We start from the raw sequence: 8,670 nt of genomic DNA on the forward strand, positions 1-8,670 counted from the left end.
ATAAAACTTGTAAAATAAAATATTTTGATGGGCGAGGGAGAAATAACCTGTAGTCTTGGTCACCATGACATACCAATAAGCTACCATGACAAGCCGGTTCTATGCGATTGCCGATGTGAGTTCCTTCCCACCGGGTAGGTGGGAAGGAACTCACATTTACTGTGATGGTCACCCTGTGATGGTCACCCTGATATTGGTTGGGTAACTACACCATCTATGCACCTTAATTGGGGAGAACGGCATGTGGTAATAACTGAAGTGGAATAGTATTCAGAGGTATTTGATACCTAGGTTTCTAGGTATTTGATGTCGTTCCATATGCTCCGTTCCGGGCATTATGAGCCGTTCTCCCCTCCGCTGCATCCAGATATGGAGACTTGTGTGTGGGCAAGTGGGTGTGTCGATAGCGCTCTGCTTTTGGTTAGACAACAGAACAATTAGCCAGATTTTACCAGATGTATAAATGTGAAGCATCCGGTTTGGCGTTTTGACCCACTATCAAATATGGTGATGAGGAAGCCCAGTCGCCGGCAGTGGGAGAAGATGGAGTGAGATGGAGTTTGGCCGACATTCGGCTCATTTTCTCATTGATAAAACATTTGATCTCAATACAGTTCTGTTTGTAGTTTTGCAATCTTTAACATAGTTTCCCAAAAAATTGTGTCGTTTAGAACGAGTGCAATGATGAATTGAGCTATTGCACACACGCGCTTCACAGACTAGGCGTTCCCTAACGGAAATATGCAAATAAATGCTAGAACGCGCCAACAGGATCTCGCTAGTTCTGCCCACTGATTGATTTGCTCTCATTGGAGAAGACTCATACATGCTCTATTTTGGATTAGTGGGTTTTGATTGAGCAGTATTTTTTTCCCCCTATCGTCCGTTTCTTAAAGTGAAACTACCATACATTGAGCTACCATACCCCGAGAGTTTGGACTTCTATTTTTACACCAAAGAATGTATGAGTCGTATTTCACTATTAGTTTTACACAAATAATTTTGCATTTTCAGTTTTAAAACGATTGTTTATTTTATTTATTATTGATGTTTTTGTTGCTTCGTGCGTTGTGTGTTTACTGTGATGGTCACCCTGATATTGGTTGGGTAACTACTGCCCACGCGGTGACGGATAGTAGTGCTTGTCTAGCAGGAGCGAAGCACTGTCGTTGCTGTCCATGTCCTCATTGAGTAGTAGACAGTATGTATCAAGGTGAAATTGTTAGGATTTATGTTTATGCATAATAGCCTGTTAGCATATTGGTTGAAGAGGAATATTGTTTTGTTACACACATACACAAACTATACAGAGGGGGTTGTGTGTGTAGGTGTAAGGACTGACCAACACAGGCCATAAAAGTTGTGGACAGTCTGGAGAGGGGAGGGGTGCATCTCTCTAGACCAACCAGGAGGTTAGAATACTGGACAAATACCATATTAGGAACTGTTTTAGTGTAGAATCGACAGACCCAAGACGGAGCTAATCTACCCAGCAACCAGATGTGAACAAAGGAACGCGCCAAGGGGCTTGGACAAAGGGCCAGCAAAGGGGGGCAAAGTCTAAACCAAGCCCAGCCTCTACTGTGATAGGCTAACAGACGCGTTGAAACTACGTCATCACGGTATAAGAACAGCTGTTTACGTACTTCTTGCCGGTTCTCTGTTCATCCTGCGCGGTGATACAGCGAACCCGTATATACGAAAATTGCATTTACCATTTATAAGTTTGAGTTTAATTAAAATACTTAAAATATATTCGGGGACTCTGAATCACATTTTGTTCTGATGCCAGATATGAACAGACGCAAATCTCTTTCAATATCCAGATGGTTATTAGTTGTTTATTGTGTAGTCTGCTATCCTACTTGAAATAAAATAATGTGAGAAAAAAATGACCACGTAGCTACCACTGGCAACATGACCGTGCTACCCAGTAGGAACTACTTCAAGTCAGCAGGCACAACACCAGAGCACTGGCGGCCTATCGACTTGTAGTGCTGCCCAACCAGCCATGCAATACGGTTTATAGTTGCAACAAATCTGCCCGATTAGCTAATTTGCATTCTATACGCACACTCGCCCATATTCTGGTCGACATATTGGGCTGGAGTTAGCCTACATGTCCAAGTATGGGTATCACATCGCCGGCTATAGATCCCCACAGTGGATCTGTCCATAATATCCATTCAACCTAGCAGTCAAACAGGGAAATGGCTCCAATCGTTTTTCCACCATTCATTTTTCCCATTGTGAATTTTAGAAACACTTAAAATAAGGGCTGTATTTGAATAAAAGTCACCTTGTCTGAGAGAGATTTACATGGTTATAAAAATGTCACGCCGGGGTAAGTCTACACGAAACACAGCCCTTATTTTAAATCTTCCTAAAATCCCCCATGGGAAAAAGTTATGGTGGGAAAAACAATTGGAACCATTTCCTTATTTGACCGCTAGGTTTAATGGGTATTATGACTCATATTGTGGTACTCTTATTACCGTTCTCCTTGCAGCATGATCGCGGATTTTGTTTTTCTCAAAATAAGACTCCTCCTGGAAAGGAAGGCTAAACTTTGGGAATAGCACTTATTTTTGCACTCTATTGCAGTAAAACTGTATTCCACAGCGTTGCAACCACATAAAAAAAAAAAAAATGATAATTTTGATTTATGTTTTTGCACAAAAAAAACTTTATTCAAATGCTGGTTTGTTGAAACCTATAGGCTATATTTTTGTAGGCTATATTTAAAGAAATACATTATTCATAAATTAGATACTGTATGTAAATGAAAAAATATTAACCTTTACCAAGACTAATGGAGACCTAGAGGACAAAGAAAAGCCGACTCCCAATATAATTTGGGATACCTTTAAGGTGTACATTAGAGGAATGATAATCTCATACTCGGCAAAAGTTCAATCTGATTTGGAAATTAGAATGAAAGAAAAATAATTCACTGTTTTAGAAAAAGCCCATTAAAGGTAAAGATAAATACTTTTCTGAACTTAAGCAGGAATACAATATTTTACTTTTGAAGAGAGCCATGTTAAACTCAAATAAAACATACTACTTAATGGCAAATAAACCAGGTAAATACTGTAGCAGCAAAGGAAGGACCAACTTCATATTAATGCCCATGATTTTGGAATGAGATGTTTGATGAGCAGGTGTCCACATAGTTTTGGTCATGTAGTGTATCTTGCAGCTCTCATAAAATGAAAACACACTATACCAGTTATAATTTTAAAAGATAAGATACAAAAATGTGGAAATTAGAAACAACAATGCGCTTCATAAAAAATATTCAAAGCTTCTATAAAAATGTATATAAATCAGAATTAAACAACAATTGGACGATCCGTCCATTCCCTTCTTAGAGTCAACAACCCTGAAGCAAAAATAATAACTTAAAACAGATCACCCAAAAATAAACATTACATACTGTTAAAAATATTTGCACAGAGAAATGCACCAGGAATGGATGGCTTTCCCATAGAATTGTATTAAACTTTTTTCAAATCTTTCAACTTTCCAGCTGAAATAATACATTTAATACAGATATTATATTAATGTCCTAAAGCAAATATTTACACAAATAATACATTTTCTGATGAAATTGCTTTGGAAAGGGGCACAAGACAGGGATGTCCCCTCTCCCCCCTCCTGTTTTCACTGGCAATTGAACCTCCAAGACCCAAATGTAAGAGGTATGAGTAAATATGAATATAAACTAAACTTATTTGCAGATGATCTCCTGATATATCTGACTCATTTTAAAAACTCAATGCCTCCTTTGCTAAAAATATTTTCAGAATACTTTAAAATATCAGGATATATAATGAATGTGAAAAAATAATGGAAATAAGAAACATAAAAAGATTAACTCACAATCTACAGCAATCCTTTTAAGTGGACCACAAAATATATTAAATACTTAGGATTTTTAATAAGTGACAACAAATATATAAAGATAATTTTATTCAATTTCTGAACAATATGAAAGCAGATCTAATTAAAGGGTACATTTTATTCAATTTCTAAACAATATGAAAGCAGATCTAATTAAATGGAACAATCTTCCCATAAATCTTACAGGTGGAATAAACCTCTTCAGAATGGTATGGCCCCCAAAGTGAATACCTATTACCCCAGTGAAGTATGCTCGGTTATAACATACTTTATATGGGCAATTAAAAGTCATAGAACAAAAAGGAAAGTTTTACATCTTCCTAAATCTGAGGGTGGTTTTAACCTTCCAGACATGGAATTGTATCAACTTGCTACCCAAGGCTTTTACTTGCGACATACTGTATAGTTAAATGCACTAAAGAGGAACAATGGGTAAACATTGAAGATGCACATGCTCATCCCCAGAATCTGTTTATGTGTATATTGTCAAAGGATAAAGCTAAGAACATTAACAACTTCATAGTTAAGAACACTATAACAATATGGAAGAAAATTAAAGTATTCTACAATAACCAATATCAATCCCTAAAAAACACAGCCCTATGGAACAATCCTTGGATAGCTTTTCAGAATCCACTGATAAAGTGGTCCACATGGACAACTAAAGGCATAGAAAAGGTAAATGACTTGGTAACATGCATTTATTTCACAGATTTAATAAGTAATAACGTTGAGGGAGAGGTTGTTGTCCTGGCACCACACTGCCAGGTCTCTGACCTCCTCCCCATAGGCAGTCTCATAATTGTCGGTGATCATGCCTACCACCGTTGTGTCTTAAGCAAACTTTTGTTAAAAAAAAAATTGTTTGTACTTTTACACCTTTTTCCTCCCCAATTTCATGATATCCAATTGGTAGTTACAGTCTTGTCCCATCGCTCCTACGGACTCGGGAGAGGCGAAGGTCGAGAGCCATGCATCCTCCGAAACACGACCCTGCCAAGCCGCACTGCTTCTTGACACACTGCTCGCTTAACCCAGAAGCCAATGTATTGGAGGAAACACAGTCCAGCTGGTGACCAATGTCAGCTTGCAGGCATCTGGCCTGCCGCAAGGAGTCGCTAGAGCGCGATGGGATTAGGCAGTCCCAGCCGGCCAAACCCTCTCCTAACCCGGACGACGCTAGGCCAAATCTGCCGCCTCATGGTTTTGGAGTTGTGCTTGGCCACGCAGTCATGGGTAAACAGGGAGTATGGGAGGGGACTAAGCACGCACCCCTGAGGGGACCCGTGTTGAGGATAAGCGTAGCAGATGTGTTGTTGCCTATACTTACCACCTGGGGGGCGGCCATCAGGAAGTCCAGGATCCAGTGAAATTTAGTCAAGAAGTTTAGTCACAGTGTCCTTAGCTTAGTGATGAGCTTTGTGGGCACTATGGTGTTGAATGCTGAGCTGTAGTCAATTAACAGAATTCTCACATAGGTGTTCCTTTTGTCCATGCGGGAAAGGGAAGTGTGGAGTGCGATTGAGATTGAGATTGCGACATCTGTGAATCTGTTGGGGCGGTATGCGAATTGGAGTGGGTCTAGGGTTTACGGGATGATGGTGTTGATATTAGCCATGACTAGCCTTTCAAAGCGCTTCATGGCTACCGACGTGAGTGCTACGGGGTGGTAATAATTTAGGCAGGTTACCTTCGCTTTCTTTGGCTCAGGGACTATGGTGGTGTGCTTGAAACATTACAGACTTGGTCAGGGAGAAGTTGAAAAAAATCAGTCAAGACACTTGCCAGTTAGTCCGCGCATGCTCTGAGTACATGTCCTGGTAATCCGGCTGGCCCCGCGGCCTTGTGAATGTTGACCTGTTTAAAGGTCTTGCTTACATCGGCTACGGAGAGCGTGATCACACAGTCGTCCGGAACAGCTGGTGCTCTCATGCATGCTTCAGTGCTGCTTGCCTCGAAGCGAGCATAAAAGGCATTTCGCCTGTCTTGGAGTCTCGTGTCACTGGGCAGCTCGCCGGTGGGTTTCCCTTTGTAGTCCTTAATAGTTTGCAAGCCCTGCCACATCTGACTAACGTCAGAGCTGGTGTAGTAGGATTCATTCTTAGTCCTGTATTGACACTTTGCCTGTTTGATGGTTAGTCTGAGGGCATAGTAGGATTTCTTATAAGCATCCGGATTAGTGTCCCGCTCCTTGAAAGCATCAGTTCTAGCCTTTAGCTCAGTGCAGATGTTCCCTGTAATCAACGGCTTCTGGTTGGGATATGTATGTAGTCACTGTGGGGACGACGTCGTCGATGCACTTATTGATGAATCCGGTGACTGAGGTGGTATACTCCTCAAATCCATTAGATGAATCCCAGAACATATTTCAGTCTGTGCTAGCAAAACAGTCCTGTAGCATCTGCGTCATCTGACCACCTCCGCGTCATCTGACCACTTCTGTATTGAGCAGGTCACTGGTACTTCCTGCTTTAGTTTTGGCTTGTAAGCGGGAATCAGGAGGATAGAATTATGGTCAGATTTTCCAAATGGAGCGGAGGGAGAGCTTTGTAGGTGTCTGTGTGTGTGGAGTAAAGGTGGTCTAGAGTTTATTTTTTCCTCTGGTTGCAGATGTGACGTGCTGGTAGAAATTAGGTAAAACGGATTTAAGTTTGCCTGCATTATTAGTGTTGCACTGTTGGTGCACTGGGTAGGCAAAGTATTCCCATTTTGACCATTTAATTTGTCTTAAAAGACCGACTCTGCCTTCCACTCCTGCTGCATTGAATGAGTAGCCAAGTGTATCAATAGCCCTGCGTTTTTATTATTATTAGCAGCTCCTCATGTCTGTTTTAATATTGAGGAATATTTAACTTTCTCTTGTAATAAGGAGTTTCGTCATCAGGTGGAAGACAGTGTCCGCTCTCTCTGGTCAGTCTCACCGGAGGAAAGGAAGGAGAGAGTCGGGACCGTGAGAGGCGGACCCTCTGCTGCGCTCTCCCTCCCTCTGCTGAGACTAATTCCCCATTCGAAACAACTGGGAGCATTATGCGGCATTATGCCTTGTTCAAAACAACTCGGGAATTCTCTGACTTCAGTGCGTTCATGACAATTGGGAACTCAGGAAAAATGTGATCTGATTGGAAAAAATCGGTTTGAATGGTCATCCAACTCGGAATTCCAAATCGGAAACTCAAGCATCTTTCTAGAGCTACGACCTGAAAATCACTCACGTCATGATTTGACCAATTTTTTTCACCGAGTTCCCAGTTGTCTTGAAAGCACCATGACCATCAGATGCAGGTATCATCAGTCCAGTGAAATAAAAAAGCTAATTATTTGAAAAGGATTTCAATTTATGCTCAACTATACCTCGCACGTGCTCACCAACTGATCTATTTTGTTGTCAAAGCTCTAGTTTAGAAATATTTTTATTTAACTAGGCAAGTCAGATAAGAACAAATTCTTATTTACAATGACGGCCTACTCCGGCCAAACAATAACCCGGATGACGCTGGGCCTATGGGACTCCCAATCACGGCCAGTTGTGATACAGCCTGGAATCGAACCAGGGTCTGCAGTGACGCCTCTAGCACTGATTAGATTCGGAAAGCTCAATTAGTGAAAGATTATGATCGTGGAGGTTTACAGGCTATTGATTTTGAGTCGTTAGTGGGGGCTTTTAGAATTAAATGGTTGATATTATATCTGTCTAATCCTACATCTGTGGTATCATATCCCTAACAGTCTGTTTAATAAACTTGGTGGACTTAAATTCCTAATGAAATGTGATTTTGAAGTTTCCCCCCCACAAAACATTGATTTGGAACAATAGAGTTATTAAATTAATAGGAAATACATTTTAAATGGCGTTTGGTTTGACAAGGGTATTAGTGTTGTATGTGATTTGTTAGACAACACAGGGGAGTTTTTGCCATTTGATGAGTTCATTGGTAAATTTCAGGTCAATATTACTCAGAGAGAATATATGAAGGTTTTCAAAGCTGTTCCACTTCCTTTACTTGAACTTTACTAGAACGCCGCAGCCCGTCTGGTGTTCAACTTTCCCAAGTTCTCTCACGTCACCCCGCTCCTCCGCTCTCTCCACTGGCTTCCAGTTGAAGCTCGCATCCGCTACAAGACCATGGTGCTTGCCTACGGAGCTGTGAGGGGAACGGCACCTCCGTACCTTCAGGCTCTGATCAGGCCCTACACCCAAACAAGGGCACTGCGTTCATCCACCTCTGGCCTGCTCGCCTCCCTACCTCTGAGGAAGTACAGTTCCCGCTCAGCCCAGTCAAAACTGTTCGCTGCTCTGGCACCCCAATGGTGGAACAAACTCCCTCACGACGCCAGGTCAGCAGGGTCAATCACCACCTTCCGGAGACACCTGAAACCCCACCTCTTTAAGGAATACCTAGGATAGGATAAAGTAATCCTTCTAACCCCCCCCCCCCTTAAAAGAGTTAGATGCACTATTGTAAAGTGGTTGTTCCACTGGATATCATAAGGTGAATGCACCAATTTGTAAGTCGCTCTGGATAAGAGCGTCTGCTAAATGACTTAAATGTAAATGTAAACTTATTAAGGACACTTTGTTATATTATGCGATTGTTCCCTCTTTTCCAAGTTTACAAATTAATGACTTGAATATTTTGGATAAAAAATTAAACAATATGCTATGGTCAAAAGCGACTTCATTTTACATTAATTGTCCAGTTAAAAGTTAGTTAAACTAATTTTAAAATATTTTCTTCCATCTACCCTGTTAATGACTTCTTGCAC

Source organism: Salvelinus alpinus, chromosome 9, assembly GCF_045679555.1.
Source record: "Salvelinus alpinus chromosome 9, SLU_Salpinus.1, whole genome shotgun sequence".
Taxonomy (NCBI): domain Eukaryota; kingdom Metazoa; phylum Chordata; class Actinopteri; order Salmoniformes; family Salmonidae; genus Salvelinus; species Salvelinus alpinus.